This window comes from Harpia harpyja, chromosome 4 (assembly GCF_026419915.1).
Source record: "Harpia harpyja isolate bHarHar1 chromosome 4, bHarHar1 primary haplotype, whole genome shotgun sequence".
NCBI lineage: Eukaryota > Metazoa > Chordata > Aves > Accipitriformes > Accipitridae > Harpia > Harpia harpyja.
Window position 1 is genome coordinate 39909421 of NC_068943.1, and position 21213 is coordinate 39930633.

The 21213-nt window shown below is 47.9% G+C and overlaps 1 protein-coding gene across 4 annotated transcripts in view; it reads right to left on the reverse strand.

Moving 5' to 3' along the window:
• The window catches only part of KIRREL3 (kirre like nephrin family adhesion molecule 3), a 343289-nt gene that overhangs the window by 197425 nt on the left and 124651 nt on the right, over positions 1-21213 (reverse strand). Inside the window, exon 1 of one of the 4 annotated variants that reach the window (XM_052786338.1) lies at positions 15373-15392. The exons of the other annotated variants lie outside the window; for them this stretch is intronic. The gene's annotated coding sequence lies outside the window, so the exon portion shown is untranslated. Of the gene's footprint in view, positions 1-15372; positions 15393-21213 lie in introns of those variants that run through there. 4 annotated transcript variants of the gene reach the window in all.

The window sequence follows — 21213 nt, forward strand, 5'->3', positions numbered from 1 at the left end:
GAGGGGACGCACAGCCCATCTGCCTGCAAACAGGAGGGTCACAAGACCGCAGCACACCTCATTTTAGCACTGTCTAGCGCTGGGGTTTTCACTTCTTCCCCTGAGAGTTTAACTTCTTCCTTTCAATTATCTCCGTAAAATCAGCAGCGAGGGAGAGGTAGGATTTTTTTCCTCCATAATCCCATGCCGTGCAAAAATGACACTGTCGTGGTTTAACCCCAGCCAGCAACTAAACACCACGCAGCCGCTCACTCACTCCCCCCCACTCAGTGGGATGGGGGAGAAAATCGGGAAAAGAAGCAAAACCCGTGGGTTGAGATAAGAACGGTTTAATAGAACAGAAAAGAAGAAACTAATAATGATAATGATAACACTAATAAAATGACAACAGCAATAATGAAAGGATTGGAATGTACAAATGATGCACAGTGCAATTGCTCACCACCCGCCGACCGACACCCAGCCAGTCCCCGAGCGGTGAATCCCTGCCCCCCCCCCCACTTCCCCGTTCCTAAACTGGATGGGACGTCACATGGTATGGAATACACCGTTGGCCAGTTTGGGTCAGGTGCCCTGGCTGTGTCCTGTGCCAACTTCTTGTGCCCCTCCAGCTTTCTCACTGGCTGGGCATGAGAAGCTGAAAAATCCTTGACATTAGTCTAAACACTACTGAGCAACAACTGAAAACATCAGTGTTATCAACATTCTTCACATACTGAACTCAAAACATAGCACTGTACCAGCTACTAGGAAGACAGTTAACTCTATCCCAGCTGAAACCAGGACAGACACCAAACCCTTTCTCGGGCTGGGGACTCAAGGACGGTCGGCGCATTGCGTCGCACGGGGCAGCACATCAGACGCGGTGCAATGCCACAGCGCGCCCGCAGCGCTCCCAGGCAAGAGCGTTAATGCAACGCTTGGTTAAGTCCTTCAGGTTCATTTCCCCCTCGCCGAATGCACCGAGGGAAAGGAGGGAGGCCGGGTGGGTGCGAGTTAATGGGGGACCTTTCTTCCCTTGGAGTTTGCAGAGTGCCACTGAGGTAGAAGATGTGAAGCCCAAGGTGTTTTGCAATGCTGTACAAGGCTCGCCTCTCCTGTCCCTGAATGGCACGCTACACTTCAGCAGCACCAGCAAAAACACATACACGCTCAAGATATAAGCGATGGACCCCAGACTAATGAAAAAAAAAAAACCTTGCAAAGCCCTCTTCGCTCCAAACCGCACAGACAACAGCAGATTGCATCCCCTGGGTACATCTCCCAAACCTCATATTCAGGCATCTCCAAGACTAGGACTTCCATTGCTCCCTGGCTGCAGCACGGACGTGACCTTGTTTCAATCGCGAGAGCATCAAGGCCACAGTAGCCTGAACGCTGCTCTGCGTTGCTGGTACCTGCTCAACATCGGACATTTCAAGATTAAACAGTGATCGATGAGCATGGATGTTGGCCTGCAGAAACCCAACCTCTGATGGACGTAATGTTTTAAGCTCCCTTAAAATTCCCTTTTTCTCCTAGGCAAGGTGGGGGCTTTGCACCCAGTAGCAGCCCACTGGGTCAGGGTGATGCCGAGGGTTTCAGAGGGCTCTGAAAGTAAGCCCCATCCGAATTTTGCGGTCCTCTTGCAGGATTGCAGCACCGTGGCTTGACAGCCTGCTTCACTCATCCCACAAAAGAAGAGGGAAGGTGTTTTTACACCTAGCCCGTCCTGCAAAAGGAGCCCGGTCTGCTCGCCCAGCCCTTGCAAAAGAAGGAAGCAAGCGAAGAAGCAGGCGCCAAAGTAAAAGCCAAAGCACAAAGTGATTTTCCGAACTCGTTCGCCTAACGGACGAGATGTGAAACGAGGTAGCTGGCAGATGGGTACCCTAGGGGTACACCGGTTTGTCACTCCCTATAAGGCGTTGCAGAGAAACCGCTGCGCATCTTCCCTCCCTCTGCCCGGGAGAAGGAAGAGGAATAACCCTCGCAAAATCTCAGCAGCATCCTCCCTCCGGAGAGGGAAGCAGGGACATCGTCGTGCCCGCTCCGGCCGCGGGAGCATCCCTTCCCTCCTCACTTCCAGAGAGTTTCCGCGTTCCTCGTTAAACTCTCTGTACACAATGAACAGGGGAGAGCGGAGCTGGCCAAGGGTTATTTATTGTGCCAGCGTGAAGTCATTGAAGCAGGAGGCGAGTGCGAAGCGTGACATCTTGTGATGTATGGGTTAGGACAGCTTGGTGCTGAGAATGCCATGAAGTATTAATCTCAAGGAGATGCTACTGAACTCAAGAGAGACTTAACATCAGCACTGAGAGATCAAAGATATGATATCTCTGGCAGAGCGCGCTATCAGAAGTGATCATAAGAAAAACAAAGGGGTCATTTTAGTGCCTTCTGCCTTAGCAGAGTGACTCGTAGCCTCCAGGCAGAGGCAAACAGCAATTTTTTCCTGAACCAAACCAACGTGCACATGGGATTTTTTGACATTTCTTTACATCTCATTGTGGGCTGCCAATAAACGGAGGCATAATAACGTCAAATCGGTTTTCCTTCGTAACTCGTGAGCTGCCCTCAGTATTTTTTTCCCTTTCGGAGCTTTCCAGACAGCCCACGATACAAACTCTTAAGACCTCTAAATGCAAAACTTCAGCAGTAAACTAATACTTAAGCATCTAGGTCAAAACAACATCTGCATGCTGGGAAAATCCTGATAGGAGGCTTTCAGCCACTATTTGTAAGGAGGAAAAAAGGGAAATCCTGTCCTTGCTAAGCCTACAATCACTTTGAGAAAGGGCTTCATGCGGTATTTGAATTTTCACCTAGGCACCAAAAAAAATTGAATATGTTTAGAGCTAGTCTTTTCCAACATAAAATTAAGCTTTTCTCTATTGAGGGGCAAGGAGTTTGCCTAAGAAAGTAAGAATTTGCTCTCCCAATTTCCTGACTGCTACAAAGCGTGGGTCACCCCAAAAAGCCCCGAGCAATCAGGCTCAAGCCTCTGCCCCTCCAGCTGAAGTGGGAGAGGGAGCAGGTCTGCAGCCCCCCTCCCAAACATCTGCACCAGTGATATTTCGGGATAGCTTGTGAGTGGGTCCAGCCCATTGCTGAAGATCCCAGTTACATCTGAAAACGCTGCTCTTGCTGGGAGTAAATGTGCGGCAATGGGGAGAGGTCTTTGGTCCAGGTAACACTTGTCCTTGGGAGATGGGACCAACCTCCCTTGAAGTTGGGTTGCTCTACGTGGCTGGTCGTGGCTGGTGTCCCCAGACCCTCCCGAGAAGAAGGTCAGACCTTGCCTTGGCGGCCCTCGACTCCAGTGCGGCCGTCATCACTTCAACAGGGACAAAATATCATCAGGCTGCCAAGGCTGCAAATTGCCCGGGAACGACTGGAATATTTTGAAGGCAATTGCGCTTGGAAATCGTTAGGGCCGTCCACCCGGCGCTGGAGATGGAGGTCTCTGTTTCCTGGTTGCTCTCGACTGCCCTGGGAAGGAGCAGCAATACAGATATTTCACTGGTAAAGCCATGGTGAGGCTCACCCCTGCTGCCAGTGCTGCTGCCCAGGGTGTTTCTTGCCTGCTTAGAAAGCAGCAGGACTCCCTGCCTAGCCTGGGAGACCCCGGGCTTGGGCGCTGTCCCCTTTAGACTTGTTCCCCCCATGCCGTGCCTCAGTTTCCCCGTATACAAAGCAGGGGTTAATGCTTTGCTTTAAACAGCAGCTTAGGAGCTGCAGCGCAGAAAGATGCAAGAGTCTGCTACTGCTAGGAGACAACTGGAAAGTCTGGAGAAACTTAAACTTCTGGAAAATTGAACCTTGTGGGAGGTTAAACCTTCATGCAGTCTCCCAGGAAGGATGTCCCAAGCTTGAAATATCCAAAAAGCCTCTTATGAAAATACACAGTCAAGTGAAAAAATTTTTTTCTGCAATTTTCCTGTTCAGGCCCTCATGCTGCATCCCCTTCCCGGCGCCCGTCAGGACGCCCTGCTCCGACCACAGGTACCCGCTGCGGCGCGGGGTGAAGGCAACGGCACACTCCTGTGCAGTCTGCCTCCTAATTCCCCTATTTCATCTGTAGCTGCCTGAACTTTGAGGGGGTCACTTCCCAATGCTTTTTAATTGCTTCTATTAGGTAACACCGTGCCCTCGAGGCTAGTCGGGGAAATCCTCTGTAAATCATGGTATTATTAGGACTAAGGAGAATTCGTCCTCCCCAAGGACAGAGCTGTTGTAGTCCTTGCAGAGGCGAGGGCAAAGGGCACGGGGAATAATTAAGAGATTTGCTCTGTAGCCCAAAGGTGTTCAGCGCTGGAGTCAAGACAAATCTGACACTGATTTCTGGCCCTTAATTCAAACCGTGCTGCGCTGTTCTGCTGACAGCGAGCAGAGCCAGGGAGGGAAGGTGCTGTGTCATCTCCCGTCTCGGGGAAGAAGCGAGGCACCCACGATGCTGCTGCTCAGCTTGTTTTGCACGGCCTCAGTCCTGACCTGAGTTTTCCAATTATGCGATGGGTCTTCTGCTATATTCGGGCGCTAGGCATGGTGATTACACGTGGGGAGCGAGCGTGCTCCGGACTAGAAATGGAGCAGCCGGCATCACCAGGAGCAACGGGCAGCTGCAAGCAAAGGGAAGATCGAGAAAGCGGCGCTGATGGTGACATGTGCTGGCGGGTCCCAAGCAAGAACGCATGAGAACCTGACCTGGGTCATTTAAAACTAATTAAGGCAAAGCCTAGGGAAGCAGACAGCAGGATACAACCCGGGATTGGCTGTAGGGAATAAAATCATGGAAGCTCCTGCCACCTAATTTATAGGGGTGCAGTCCCGCCGCAGGGCTGAAGGAAAACCCTGCACATCCCTGGCAAGAGAAGAGGCTCCTTCCTTGCTCACTTCAGGATTTCTCTCTCCTGAAGTCTCCCTGGAAAGAAACCTGCTCTTCTGGCAAGATCCAAGCTCTCATCAGCTTCCTTATGCCGACAGCCAAGCACAAGTCTGGTGGCCTCTTGGATTGTCACATACCATAAAGCCTGAATCATTGCTGTTCTGCTTCCATCATCATTAATATTCTTAAAAGGTTCCTGGAAACACATTTATACATGGCTACATGAGCTGTTTCTGCATTGACTTGCAATTTAAATGCGAGTTTTAGCCAGGCTTTTGATGTGCTGTTTACTTTAATTATTGTTCTACCCCGTCTGTGTCTTGCCACGATGTCGTTTAATATTTTATACATTTCCCCAACTCCCCTTTCTGTCCCCAGTGTGCATGACTCCACATCTTCCCCCGCCTCCTCCCCACCCCACAACTTGCACTTCTAACTTTTCAGGGGCCGGCTGTAAACGAGATGTGGCATGTCGCTGCGTTTACCCTCCCATGGTGATTGCAGAGGGGATGAATAAACCAATAAACAGATGCTTCCCAAGCTGGCACGGGGAGCCGATACCAACTACATGCAGAGGCTGACTGGCAAACATGTGGCTCCTCGTGCTGGCAAAGGCAGGTACTCAACAGCCAAAGGGGTGGTAGGTAGGATGCAAAAAAAAAAAAAAAAAAAAAAAAGCCTCTGCTCCCCATGCATCTTTCAAGGATGCATTGGAAAACGCAGGAAATCTGCTTTGCTCCTTGTGCCTGGCAGCAGCTCTGCGTTACCAGATTGCTCCAGCCACACAGACATGCAACTAGTTCACATACAAGGTGCCAGAAGATGGCACTCAAGAATGTGCAGCTATATTGCCTGGGTTTGCCAGCCCAATAAAGCTGACGATGTCTCCCTCTGGCTGCTTTTTTATCAGCTCATTACGCTAGGAAAACTTTGGTCTGGGTTCTGCATGTTGCTAGCATTAGGGTTGTTAATTAGATATTCTTTCTCTGTTCTTTAATGGCCAATCTAGGACACGTCTTCACAGGCAGGTGCGGGGGGATGCGAGTATCTCCATTCGTCTCATTTTTGAGCCGCCCAGCTACGAGCCAGGGCTGGACCAGAGGCCACGTAGGACCATTAAGTGTGCTCAGGCAGAGCACCACGCTAACGTAGCAGAGGAAACCTGCTTGTCCTGGAGAGCAGACAGAAGTCTCCACATCCACCTGCATTCCTCCACGTAGGCATGCTGGATGCCCATCACTCTCAGCCAAAGCAGATCTGGCATATTGGGATTATATCTTGAAGGCTCATTTGGCTGCATCAAGGCAAGGGTCGTGATGTCTCATGATAGCAAGAGATAAGCCCTGGTGCCCTCAAGATGCGCTATCTGGCAGGGGTTGGGAGAGGAAAGATGCAGGGGGAGGTGGAGAGCCATGGTGTTGTCCTTGGGGCAGAAACACAGGCCCTCACTGTTAAACCTCCCCTTGGCGTGAAGGGAACAAAGTCTCGCTCTGCCTTTTCCCACTCTTTGCCTTCAGCAGCGAGACTGCAAACCAAACAAGCTGAGGGACCCTAAACCATGGGGCAAAAAAGGGACCCGTGCTGAGCCATGAAACCACCCGACCTCTACAGTCACCGCAAATTTGCTCGGGAACAGCGAGGCACAGCGCAAGGCACAGGAGACAGCCAAAGGGCAACACAGAAAAGGGCTAAAAAAAGACCAATGGCGAAACGAACCTCCGAGCGTCCTGCCCTGGATTGTGAGCCTGTTGGGGCCAGCGCTTTGTTCACACCTAATACAGCCTCCAGGCCACGGCCGGGTGAGCAATCAATAACACTGCAACGCAACGGAAGGCTAAAAAGTCTTGAGGGACAGAAAACCGATGCTGAACTCCAAGTAACATGTACTAAAGGGAGGCGGCGAGGCTCTGCCCAGGCAGCTGTCATGCCACGACAGCCAGAGGAGAAACTGAAATTACTCACCATAAGACATCCTGGCTGGATGCTTCTCCCTCCTCCTTCTCCACTGCTTCTGGGGGAAATCGCCGCCGGGGAAGCAGGCTCCAGTTTCAAGCTGTCACTGCTTTGCTGGGCTGCCACGCCAGACGTGGCTTCCCCAGACTTTGGAAGCACGAAGTCTTTCTCCAGGCCCAGGTAAACGTGCCCTCGGAGCAAAGCCAACGCACCTGGGGTGCTCCAAGCCTTGCGAGAGCTCACCATAAGCATTAGATAAAGAGGATGCAAAGTCCAAGCTTGCTCATCCTGGTACTTGATGGGAGGACCACCTAGCAAGAGCCACGGAGCCAAAGGAGATTAATGGGCTGGAAAGGTCTATTCAGCCCCATGGTTACGGCTGCAGGGGAAAGGAAGGAGGGAACAGAAATACAAGGAACATTACAGCAAATCAGGGCTGATGTCCAACTGGCCCACCATCGGCAGCAGAACAGCAGGAGGGCGTAGCATCATCTCCAGATGCAAGAGGAGGATAATGGCCTTGACCCTCCCCCACGCTCATCCTGACCTCCAAACTTTCTAGTGTTTTCCAGATGAGGGCAGAGCAGCTTTTTGGGTTTTTCCTCACTCAGTAAACTAATTTCCTCATTTTTTCTTTTCTCAAGGGTTGCCCTTACCTTGCCCGGGAGTGTCTCACACCTGCATGACTGGCTCTGCACAGGCAGGGGGAAGCTGGGCTCCCGCTCTCCCTTCATCACGTGTGCCCACAGTCCCACTCAGTAATTCTTGGAGCATCAAGCAAATTAATTTATCACTCAATGAAATTGCACCGAGCATTAATGAAGCCATTTAGTATTCACGCAGAACTTCTCTCTCCATTTCCACAAGCGCTCCATTGTAGTTCAGCATTTGTTGGGCAGTAATTAATGGTACTTAATCCTTAAATCCTTAAATTGTTTCTAATTTGGTAAGCAGCAGAGTTGCAGCAATCCATCTCTTTGCCGCATTTCTGTAGGGTTGTTTGAGACCCTCCTCTGGGTTAACCAGAGCATATAGAGACTCACCAGAGGCTGTGCCAGGGAAGGAGGGCTCTAACTTTCTCTCATTTCTGTTGGTGACTTTCTGAAAAATGACTTCATCTCTTTTACACCTGTTTCTCCATTTGTGTAACTAAGGAAAATGCTTATTTTCCCTTGCGAGGGTTAGTCGATAGCACAAAGAGCTCCTAAAGCAAAGTAATCAATGTCTGGGAGAACGGAGGTTTTCATCTTTTGATCTCAAATGCGCGTACAGAAGAAGCTGGGGGACACTGAGGCACAAAGCACTAAAAGTACTCAGTAAGAGAACAGGAGCCTTTCACTCCTTGCTTTGCACATAGAAAGCACTGCCTATTCATCGAGAGATGGAAGCAAAACTTGCTGCTTTTTCCACATTTTGTGCAAGTTCAGAGCACATCTCCATGCAGCCACAGAAATAAATATATCCTCCTAGAGCGAGCAAGCACGTTTCCCTGATACGCAAGCATATGCAAAAGCTGTGTCCTTTTATTTCCCAGTGTTTTTCTTTGAAGACAACCGGAGTTTCATGTCGAACGGCGCAGCAGAACTAATAGCGATAGAAGTAGGTGGCGCGTGCTTGCGAATGCAGCTTTATAGAAATAAAAGGGACGTCGGGTCACTCTCTATCCCACACCTCCCCAGAGACACCGTCAAGTACACGTAAGCAACCTCGACAGATAGTTGTTTAACCTGTGCCTCACAAAGCTGCCGACGAAGGAGAGTCCATAACACCCCAAATTACCTGTTCCCACGCTCCATCCAGCACCCCGGCAGCAGGTGGGTTTTTTTGATTCCTCTTTCAGCTTTCTTGCTGAAACCAAGCTGATTTGTTCTCATCTGTTCACTGCTCTGAATGGAAGACAACTGTTCAGCATCTTATCTATAACAACCTCTTTCCTTGATGAAGACCATGCCTTATTCTCCAGACTTAGTAACCCCCAACTCCCTCAGCTTCTCCTCATTGACAGCTTTTGCAAAAAATCTTTCTTTTCTGGACACGCTTTGCATTTATCCTGCCGTGCAATGCCCCAGATCACCACCTCTCCAAATGTTTGGATACACTCTGTGTTAGCTTCCTCAAACAATTACCAAATATTTGGGGTTTCTGGTTTGTTTGGCTTTCTTGTTCTCCAGTGAAAGCAAGCAAGGGAAAGAAAAACATAAGAGGAGGGGAAATGCCAATAAATCTCCCAGCATTTACTCACAAAGCTGAAGCAGAGAAGTAAAAACTTCCCCTTATGACCCCCTTTTCTGACCGTAAACAGCCTAGTCCTAACCCCACCGTTAGGCAGGAGGGAAAAGACGGTATTAGGACAGATTACGGACATACGTAGAGACAAAACCACAAAGCTGAGGACCGCATGTTTTAGTTTCATGTGCCAAATCTGCAGCCCTTTGTAAGTCCCTACCACGGGAATTAGATGGAGAAATGCAGACTCATTTCTTGCACAGGCTCTTTTGGTAGAGGTAACCTCCAGCCGCCTCCAGAAAGGGATATGAAAAGGTCTCTGGTTTGCAGTCGCTGAGGGGATTGGATGAGAAGAAGCGCTTACAACATTTTTTGACACCGCACTTTGATCAATTTGACAGATTTAATATTACAGAAATATTTCATTTTTCAGTGCGGATGGGAGAGAAAAAAAATCTAATCATCCATCCAGCAGGCCTCTATATTTGTCATAATTCACTAGAAAGAAAAGAAAAAAATAAAATCCCCCCAAACCTCTCATTTAAAATCCAACTTAACCTGAGGTAATTTCCATCATTAGTTCAAACCGTGCGATCTTCACTCTCTCCTTATTTTTAAAGCCATTGTTCTGTTTTTTTCAAAGTATTATTTAACCAAAGCAGCATCTAACTGTGTTTTCGCTCTGCATTCAATTTTAAGGAGGTAATGAACGGTACAGGGGAAACAGCACAATGGATTAATGCCAGGAAAGGCAGATGGGGCAGAATCTGAGGTACAGAATAAAATATGTTTTCACAAATACCAGTGCAAAGGAAGAAAAGGAGCCACCTCAAGAACACCAGGGAGAGGTTTCCACCTGCCACCTCTGCAAGGTGACACCGAGCCTTTCCTGGAGGAGGCACCTTCCCAATAACGTCAGGCAATTAAGGAATTAATGGGATGCTACTGGATTCTTTGGGAGGCAAACCAGGTCGGGGAGACTTGAACAAAGCTGGCTCTAATGAACTTGGCGTGTTCATCAGGCAGCGGGAGTTGTACCAGGAGAGACTGGCTGAGCTTTATACCGTTAATAGCACAAGTCACCTTATCTTTTGAAGGGGAATCAGCAAGGAAAGATGCCCTTCAGTATCCAAATCTTGCTGCAGTAAAACATCTTAAGGATAGCAGACCTGATAATGCCTTGCTGATGGGAAGGAGCACAAGTCTAGGTTCTGCCCGTCTGAGACCTCTTCTAAATGAAACCTCTTCCAAAAACATCACTCCACCCTTGATCCCTTCCTTCCGATCTCCCTCTACCCCTTATTTCCTTGGGATGTGTCAAATGGATGACAACGGGGCAAGAGCAGCATAATCATACCTTGAAACTGGGCAGGGTCTTGAGGACAGGTATGACCAAGGATTGGCCGTAACACTCATCACGTGGCTGGTTTCTGTTTATCTAGTTTCTGAGCCCTCTTGGCAAAAAAAATAAAAAACCCACGGAAATAAACCCAGCCAAAGTCTGCTTGAGAAATGAGGTCAACAGGAGAAACACCCAATTAGTGGTGTTTTGTGGCTGGATGTGGTGTGCCAGCTGGGATTCGGGGAGTTGCTGTGCCTCAGGAAAAAGAAGAGAAGCTTAAAATAATAACATCTAGCACTCAGAGAGCATTTTACATCTTCCCGGTGTGACACGAACTTTAATTAGTTTGTGAGTCGAGACACCGCTGGGCAAGCAATAGATATCCGTGCAACACAACCGGTGCCAGGAGCACGTGCAAAGCCGCGGGGGCTGCGGCCAGTTTGTAGAATGGGACACCTCTGATTTTGCAAGGTGGTGGAGGGAGAAGGAAAACTCCTGGCAGGGGGATGGAGCTGTTGTTCCGAGTTTTGGAAGGGGCAGCTGCGAATTCAGCTCTGTGGCTGAACTCCAAGACAACTCCGCTTAGACGGAGGTGAGGTCACTGGAAAAAAAAAACCAAACCAAATGCTCTGGTCTTGATCGTGAGGTGCTTGAAATGAGGACTGCAGGGTGAGGATTTAGTCTCTCCCACTTCCCATCCCACGGAGGCTTGGCACGCTGCTGGAGGAACACAGCGCTGCAGCCATGGGAGATGCTGGGAAATTCGGGAGCTCGATCGAGACAAGCAGTCAGGATTGTACTTTTGTCTTTCACCAGAAAACGTGTGGTTCAACGGAAATTTCCAATACCAAAGTCGGGAGGGAAAGGGAGAATTGGCCGTTTTCCCATTGGAATTGCCTCTCGCCCTGAACCATTCTGTGCCGGAAAATGTCGTGCCTCATGCGGTTCCTGACCGTCTGTAATACTAGCCAAGAGAAATTAGATGGCTGGGCAGTTGACGAAGTCTCTCCTCATTAGCAATCCAATAATGTGGGCAAAGGCTTGTTTATTCTCTACATCTGTGCTACTACTGCATTTGTCACGTTTTCTGCTCATGGCTGGTGCTCAGGAGAGTGTGAGGGCTCATACTGATAGGATATGACAAGGTTTCTCCTGGAGCCCACCAAGCTACGGCTTGTGCTTTTAGTACTGATGGCCCGGGGTCGACTCCACGCTCCCGGTTTTGGCCACGGGGGCAGTTATGTGGAGCCGAAACAGCGCCCTTCGGTGCAAAATTCAATTAGCAAAACAAGTGAACAAACCCCTTTCTGCTGGCCAAGCTACTGGAAGGGTCAGACTGGGAGTTGGTACCTCCCACGGACGATGAGCAGCTCCCACAAAACAAGAATGAAGGTCTTGGCACAGAGGCTAATGGACAGATGGATGCCCCAAAATTCAATGCAACCCCAAATTCAACCCTGCAATAATTAGAGATGGTGGCGGTCTCTACTTAGGTCAAGTGACAAGTAAATAAGAGCCTATTTATCCCCTCTCACTCCTACCTCCAACACTTCCCAGCATTAGCAGGTACCTGGGCTGGGAGATACCTGCCTGGCCAGCGAGCAACCACATGGTGGCTAAAATGATAGAGAATAATAAACCTCCTGACAACATCCTTCAGTGGATGGGGAAATCAGTTTGGCTTCAACTGAGCATCACATCAGCTGAAACTGGAATTGCCATCCAGGGAAGAGCCAACATCTGTTTCTACCCTGAGTTACCGAAACAATGGTATGAAAAATTAAACAATAAATGCATTATTTGGGAAAGGGGCTTCAGATCAGTGGGACATTAAAAGCAAAAGAAAAGAGATGGGCACAAGTGCTGTTCAGCTGTCACAGCTCCTGCCTCCTGGATGCTCGACTCTATTAAGCTTTTGCCCTCGTCTGCTAATTTGCTTAGTCCCCCAGTAACAACCTGGTTTTCCTTTACTGGAGACAGCTTTAGCCTGGGGAAGTTATGGGAAGCAATTAAAAAAAAAAACTGTTTCTGGGTCACCACCAGTTCCAGTCCCCAGGGGGTTATTTAAGCAACAACTTCTCCCTCGTTTCTGTGAAAGCCGAGACTTGGTCCCCAAAGGTTATTCCATCAATAAAGCCCTAAACTATCTTAAGGTGAGCAGCCTCACGCCAAAAGGGCTTTTGAAGCCACGCTGAAACGGCCTCCTAGATCACAGGTTTTAGCTGCACTGACGTATTTTAAGCAAAAAGAGACGATGCTCCTGAGGTCAGGGTGGCGGGACCACGCTCCACTTGGGGCAGGGTTTCATGCCACATGTGAGACACCAGTCCCCACAGCCACCCACGCAGCAGCTCAACTGTCTCTGAGGACTTGGGTGTGCACAAGTGCCTCTCCTCTTGGCTTCACCTCACCCAAAGATGCTCAGGACAAATAGTCTTCATCACCCTCAGCTGAAGGATTTTCCTTCAGCGGTCATTAACCTCGGTGGCAAAGAGCTTGTTCTGAAGCAAAGCAGGCACCCCCAACAACACGTGACAAAATTCACCCCAAGAGGGAGGAGGGAAAGTCTGTACCACAACTGAGACACAAGAAAGGCACCGTGGGCTGCTTGGACCACGGGATCAGGCAGCAATATCCTTACCCAAATGGCTGTTCCCCAGGGACACCTACTCCAGTCCACCCCCTGGAACAGAGATGCGCATCCCTAGGAAACCCAGCCCATAACACAGTTTTTCTGCAGGTATTTACAGACAACTGCTATCTCCCCTTGCCTTGAGTCCAGCCAGCAAGTCTGTATGACCTTGAGGAAACCTCCGGCAGCCTGTGACTCAATTTCCCATCTATAAACCCCCAAACACAACCCCCTCATCTGTTCCTCTCTGCTCACAAGCATCAGCTCTTCCAAGATTGCTGCTCACCGCCGCGCCGGCACGGTGACCCGGGGAGGGCCCCAGCCCCTCGCCACAGGCTTCTTGCAGATGCTACTCAGGCACACGGGAAAAACAAACCAGCCAAAAGCAGAATCGGGCTCAAGCAATCTCTTTTTTGACACGATGACTTTGCTGAGAGACAGAACGCCACTGCAGAAAAAAAATTAAAAAATAGAAGTAGGGGTGTCGGAGAGCATACCGCGTCCTGAGAAACTTTCTGAAGAGGGGTAAAAGAGAACGAAGGGGTTGCAGGATAAAGGCTGGCTGAAGAAGGGCATCTTCCTGCAGTCACTTGCACTTTTTAATTTCCAGCACCTGTTTTTTCTGACGCGCAGCAGCAGAACAGGTGATGGGCACATCTGCTCACAGCAGGAGCGCCGGGTAACGGGGACCTCTTACAGCAATTACTTTCCTAAGGCTTGACCCTGCAAACACGGCCCGTGAGACCACAGGTCCACACAGCACCTCGTTGCCAGAGAAAAGGCTCGCAAGGAGAAGAAACCAAGCCAAAAGACGGCAACCATTGCCCATCACCAAGGCTTTCCGTGGCTGCCCAGTCCTCTCCCCCCGCACATGCTCAGGCTGTCGTGCCGGTGACGATGTGCTCAGCCTCCCGGGTGCATTTTGGGGGACGGAGAGTTTTTAGAGGGAGGGGAGATGGATTGCAAGGTCAATCACTGAGATGAGAAGAGCAAAATCTGTGCTGGGAGGCGGGTTTGGTCTCCGTGTGAGGAGCAGCAGCGGCGAGACGCGATGGAGTATCAGGCGCTGAGGCATGCTCCGTACCCCATTAAACCTTGCGCTAATTCAACTGGGGTTTGCTTCCCTGATTGCCTCCAAAGAGCCACTTTAGCTCTAGCGGGGTTTCCGCACTAAAACCACTGGCAGCACACGATCAAACCGAAGCACTGAAGCTTCAAGGTTAAGAATTCCTGGCTGCCTTCCTCGCTGCCGGGGAAGCGCCGAGGAGGAAATTGCTCTCAAATAATAATAAAAAAAAAGAAAAGAGGAGTCAAAAAAAAAAAAAAAAGAAAATCCCGACACTTAAAACCTTTAAAGCGCAACCAGACGTGCCAACGCTCCCAGCGATGGGGATGAGCCTGCAAAATGGATGGGGGAGGTTCAACCCTTACTCCAAGCCCTGGCCCTGTAACTGCTTGTTCTGTCCCCATCACGCATATGGTCTGTCCACCTATGAGCTCTCCGGGGCAAAGACTTGCCTCCCATCACACCTAAAACTGGTTGGGGAACAGCCATGGCTCAAAAGGCAAAAGCTTGCAGCATCAGCCTGGCTGCCAGGCTCCTGGCTGTGAATAAGACTATGGGGGCATCTAAATCTCACGCTCCCCCCAGAGTGCTTTAGGGCTACATGTTATTCTGGAACAAATCCTTGCTGGACTTGAAAAATATTCTGAAAAGACCCAATCCACTTCCAGGGGTGGGGGTGGAATTGTTTTGACCAATCTTCCTTTGCTGATGACAGACTGCTTCAATGAAATGGTTTTGGACTGGCCCAAAACACACGTCTGAGAATATCACACTGGGACCTTTATCCCAGGATAGTCTAAGCAAATAAATCCCCAGAAGTCGGGGAGACAACAAGGCTATCTCTGACTCAGCACTCAGCCTTCCCCATCAGGAGGGATGCTACATTTCTTATTTTTCTCCCATGCATTCGTTAGTAGACTCGGGTCCATTCTCTTTAGATGATATTTATATTTCTCTAATCTACTGGCCATGATGGATGAGAAAGAGATCTCTCCCTGCAAAACCATTTATAATGGAAAAAAGCCACAAGCACAATATAGAACTTTTGCGTGTGTGTCGCTTTAGACAAATAAACATCGCTCCTTTTTCTAAAACATCGAAACATCTTGTATAGGAAATATTAGATCTCAGTTGACTGGAAAATGAAACTAGCTTTATGTTCTCTTCCAAAGCCTCTTGTGATATTACCAATATTTTTTCCCCCTGTCGAGAATAATGGCTTTTCTACAGGCCAGCAGATAGGAAAGTGCTTACATATATTTCTAGATGCAAACACTTCCCTGAATTACCTTGTCTTAATGTACTTCAGAGTTTGGTGCAAGTTCCTTGATGACTCTGGATAATAAGAGCCTGTGGAGAAAAGCCATGTTAAATAAATCAGTCACTTCAAAAGCGGTATAAGATGATGATAAAGAAATCCCATGGGAGTCCACACAGGTCTTGGGAAGCAGTTGTTTTAGGGCTGTTACAACATCAGTAATCCCATGCAATGGGGGGCACACCAGAAGCAGAACTATTCAGGTTTTGGGTTTGTGGTTTTTTTTGGCAAGTTCCCTCCTGCAGATTAAGGATGAAAGGCAATGGACCCCTCCAAATGCAATGCAACCACCTAAATTCTGCACATGGCTGAAGCTGTATCTAGTTGGAAAATGCAGAAATTTTCCCAACTGTGCCCTTGAAAAAAAAAAAAAAAATTACTTCTTGCTGAAAAACTGAGAATCCCAAACCAAAAGAATAAGCCAGCAAACCAGCTCAGACTGTTTTATTTCCTGATGTCTGCCCTCTCTGTGCTATAAAGCCTGGTGTATCAAAATCTCAGTCCCAAACAAAGCATCACTATTTTCTCATCTGCAAATTGAAAAACAGCAAGAAGTAGGAGTTCCATAAAAACAAAACCTTCACAAAACAAACACTTTTTTTTAAAATCACATTTTGATGAAAATCTAATTTTCAGCCAAAAAAAAAGGTTTCAGTGGAAATGTTGGACTAACCACACAGAGAAGCCCCTGCACAAGGAAATGTTTCCATTCCCTTTAGGATGGGTATTGTGAAACAAAGGGCACAAAAAAATCCTACATTGTCACTACTTATCATTCCTGGTTAACAATATAAGATATATGATAGGAGCAAAACAATTTGGTGGCAGAACATCATAAATGAAGTCTGTTTTCCCTGGAAACTGCATAACCATTTGAATTAATTTAATTTGAAATATCAAATTAAATTAAACTGTAGAATAATCCCCAAGGGAAAGCATATTTCATTTGCAATGTCTTCTGATAGAGTATTCTCTGCCAAAAGTTTTGCTATGCATCTGGCTTTGGATCTAAATTTATTACATTAGCTCTGGGAAGACTTTTAATAGAAAGTGAGATTAAAGGGGAAGAAAAAAAAAAGGGGGGCGGAGGGGCCGGAACTTCCAATGGGGAAAAAAGACCCCAAACTCGATAAAGACCAAAAGAAGTGCTGAACATGGATGAATCTGGACTGCCGTATCTCATCTGGCTCTGTCTGCACTGGTTTCAACCTCCAATCAAACGGGAATGAGATGTGTCATTAAACAACTCGAGTGCTGAAATTGTGTGTATCCATATGCAAAAATATGATGTCTTCAAAACTACCTGACAAGCTATGACATCTTCTTAAACTTGCCAGCCAGCCTAATAGCAACCAACAGGGGAAAAAAATAAAAAAAGGGTCAGAAGATGATGAATGGAGAAAGATTACGTGCTTTCTAAATCAGCTTTGAAGGACAGAGACATGAAGGAAAGCACTTTCTTGGTCAGGTGGAGCCAGGCTAGGATTTTCATTTCCAAAGGAGAGTAAAGGGGAGGGGGTGGGGAATCAAAAACCACCAGAAGAACACTGTCTTATTAGTAATATCTACCTTGCTTTTTAAATAATCTTAGAGATAAATACAATCTAGGACAGATCTCAAACACTCTTTGGTTCAACAGGTTGGGAGGAGGGAGGTGGTGACCCCATCAGTTTTCAAAATATAGGTCACACACAAAAGCAGCACTTAGAAAATGAACGGTCTTGCTTTTCACGGCAAGAAATTGAAGAAAATTGCAGCCAGCAGACGCCTGTAGGTTGATGCAGTGGGAATAATCTATTTCTTTCTTTTTCTTCTTTTTTTTTTTTTTTTTTTAGTTTCCCCTGTGAGCAAATACAGAGCAGCAGATGTTGGCATGGAAGAAGGGATTTGCTCTAAACAAACAACCCAGTCCCTCCAAGAAAAGCTTTGCACCAAACCAAAATCAAGTACACACACCCCTGTCCACTTCCCTCTCCTGCCCCCCTAAAATAAATACCCATGCTTAGAGGTATCTTAATCAAATCAAAAAGCATTAGGACTGGAATCTCCAGCACTTTAGTAACCTCCCAGTTTGTTTTAAATCTTGATTGGAAGAATTATCCTGACAAGAAAATTAGCGGTAAGTCAATAAACCTGTAGCCTGGAGATAGAGCTGTGAGTAACCGGCGAGAGAATTCATTTGATCACGCACACAAACGCGCCCGGGACGATGGACTGACTCTGCTGGCAAAGTTCATTACGATTTTAACCATGAAACCATGAAGTGCAGGTAATCATATTTAAAGAAATAAGAAACACAACTAGCGCAGGCCTTAGCCGCGACACAGAAATTCTCATTTATAGCAGTCACGGGTGGAAAATCAATACCCACTTTTGGATGCAAAAGGAATGTCAGACTTGACAAAGCTTCTTTGGATTTTTGTGGTCCCCCCCTGCACTCTTCTACTGCTTCAAAACCAAAAAACACAAGGAGATTTGCATGCTCGCTGCATCCAAGGCTCCCCCCCAACTTGGCTCGCAATTCCTCGAGATTTTCTCTGGCAACAACCTCATTCCATCTATCCTTGTCAGAGCGCATCTTCCTCCCCGGTCCAAGCAAATTGTCTTCGTGCCACTTACTCGCAATTCTCCTCTGTCTCCCTTCTGCATCCACATAGCTGTATCCTGCTCCATCGCCTAGAGGGGAGCTCGTATTTGCACAGGAATTGAGGAAGTCTGCTCCAAAAATACATTTTGGGAAAAGAACGGATTATTCTCCAACCTCTTTTAATTCATTTATAAGGTAATAGGGAGGAGAATTCTGCATTTCCCCCCCCCCCTTGCCCTCTATAAAACCCTACAATAGTGAATTATTGGCAGCAAATAGTTCAACAGGCTCTGATGTTTATGAACTTTCCACGCTCAAGCCTAGTTATTTATGAACTGATTCTTTATGTAGCATTCTTTGAGAAATGTTGATGCAAACATATTTCAGCCTTTGGGTTGCTCGCAAATGATTCACTGTGATATCGCTGAGGGCACATGCGTTCCCTTCACAGAACGAGTCTGCCTTTGATACATGGGCTCAGAGTGATTAAACATGAGTGCTTCATTAGGAGAAAGAGCTACGGCAGCAGAGAGGAGCTTCCATGCAGCATGGGGACCAGCTCACCAGAAAACACCCACGACCTCGCACAACTCCCGCTGCTCCGGCTGATACACAAGAGGGAAACGTGTCTTTGCAGCCCCATAAATCAGGTAGCTCTCCTTCTGCTCCCTACATGGATGACTTCCACCTCCCCAAGGATCTTCCAAGCTGTCTTCACAAGCCTTGGTGACACGAGCTAAATGACGGGGACTGATGATCCCATGTGTACGATGCCTAGGACGGTATGTTCGTACGATGCCTAGCAGGAAGGAGACCACAAGACAGCTTCTTTTTCCTCAAAGCTGGTCCTTACCCTGCAAGCACAGGTGAGCTAGGCTGGAAGGAAACATGAGTTTCCATCACACCACCACGAAAAAAGACTTACCCTCCTTCAGATTTACCCACTTAGAAGATAGAACAACCAGGACCGAGGGCTTGGTACAGGCCAAGCAAAACCGCAGTCTGAGCATCACCCAGAACTAGTTGTCATGTGGATGGGCTGACTTGGGCTCACCTCACCCTAATTTTCACAGGTTGCAGCAAGACACAGCTGGGAAGGGAGAGGTTGATCCAACCTCAAGAACAAAGAAATCACCAGGCAACTCCTTGACCTCTTGACTTGGCCGCTGGTGGGATAACAAGTCCCGAAAGCTCAGCGAGAGCCCCGGATTGAACCACCTCTTGCAAAGGCGAGCAGGATGGCAGACTTGAAGATGCAAACTCTTTGAGATGGCTGTCAAATTACAGGCAAGCAAAGCAGGGGGATCTACGTTTCAAGTAAGACTCTCGTATTTGTGTATACCACATTGCACACGCCGTTTCTGACTCTCTCCGAGCCCCATGCCTCTCTGAGCACCGGCAATCAAGCAGAAAAGTTCTGGGGCAAGCTGTGAAATCTCTGAAATGAAAATCAATTCCATCTCCATTTCACAGGGACTAATGTGGCATTTACAACATAAACAATCGCTTCTGTTAGGGAGGGAAATTAAAAAGCCGTGCTACATAAAAAGGAACAATGTTTAAAGTTCTGGTGGAAATGAGCAGTCAGATTGGAGATAATTACAAAAAGGGTGCTGGGCATGCAAGCACCCGAGGCACGGAGGGTAGCGATTTCAATAGGCAGCTCGGCTGCCGGCTAAGCGAACTGCCGCGAGGTCAGAGCAAGGCGGCTCTAAACATGAACAAAAAAGCTGGTGGGGGGTGCTTTGAAGGGAGACAGAGAACGGGAGCTGAACTTCACAGGACAGCCAGGTTACACGAATAACTCTCATCTCAAACAATCGCCACCAAGCTCCTCCTTTCCAGCTGGAGAGGAGCCCAGGTCAGAGCTGCAAGTCAATTTTACATTCCCGTCTATCGGCATGATCGTATAGACACAGGACACAGAAGTCCTCATGCTTGATGACCATCACACTGTCCTTTAATTTCAGCAAAGAAACGGGGCTTGTGAGCTAGCCCCGGCTGGATTTATCCTGCCACATGCATGAATTTTGGCTGGAAACTGTAAGAGTGTTTGAACTGTGAGAAGGGTGAAGTGGTGGAAGAGCATCTCGAGAGTACTGCCTGGTGATGCTAGAATTTAATTAGCTGTAGTCCAAACATTGGTAAGTATGCAAACTCAACCGTGAGATGTGGTTGCTTGTGAGAGAAGAGGACTGGATGTGCCCCAAGAGGTCTTTCCCAGTGCAACGCCTGCATAATCTCACGACCATCTCCTGTGCACGTGATGCATTCCAGCGCAAGCTGGAAATAGATTAAGTGTATCTTCCCCTGCCATGAAGACTTTGCTTTTTCTTTGCACACAGCCAAGTAACCTGTAAGAGACTCAAAGCAATCCTTGCACTCTGCTCAGCTCTGATAAAGCAGCAGCCTGGTTTGCAACACTGCACATGAAAGGAGACGGGGATGAGTGTCCAGGTGACAGCAGTGACAACGCCTGGAGGAGGAGGAAACACCACCAAAAGGACTAAGCGAGCAAATGGGGGCTGTTTTGTCTGCAGAAGAGATGGCTGGGGAGAGCCACAGGAATAATCTTCCAGCACATAAAAAGCCAGTGGCAGGAGGGAGGAAAGCTACTGTCCGTGTCCGCAGCAGATAGGAGAAAAAATAATGAGCTTAAATTGCAGCAAGAAAAAGTTAGGAAAGACATTAGAAAAAAACTTCCTGGGGAAAAAAAAAAAAAAAGGCAGTTTTGCAGAGTCTCCATTACTGCAGGCCGTTAAATACAGCTCAGACAAACCTATGTCAGGGGTGACAAAAGTGTAAAAGTCCTGGCCTCGGAGCAGGCAGATGGACTCGGTGATGAGCTTGCTGCTCAGTCAAACCACCACCATGTGCAACCGTGGAAAACTTGGCATAAAAGAGCATCCACTGGCAAGACAGCATGGCAAAGAGAGCAAATAAATGGCAGAGGCTTCATGGTTCTTCACACCTGTACCCCTCCTATGCCAGGTGTTACCGAGCAAAGCTTATCTGTCCAGGATTATATTTAATCTGAACATGGCACAGACACGATACTTTTCTCCCAAGCCTTGTAACAGCACCCTAACATGCGTTGAAATCTCCTGATGAAAGAGGATAGATCCTATTTTCCCTGGTTCAGGGTAACGTATTTCACAGGAAACAGATCTTTCCATAGCAGAAGGGGAACGAAAAAACACACCCAACAAACAAAAACCACAAGGT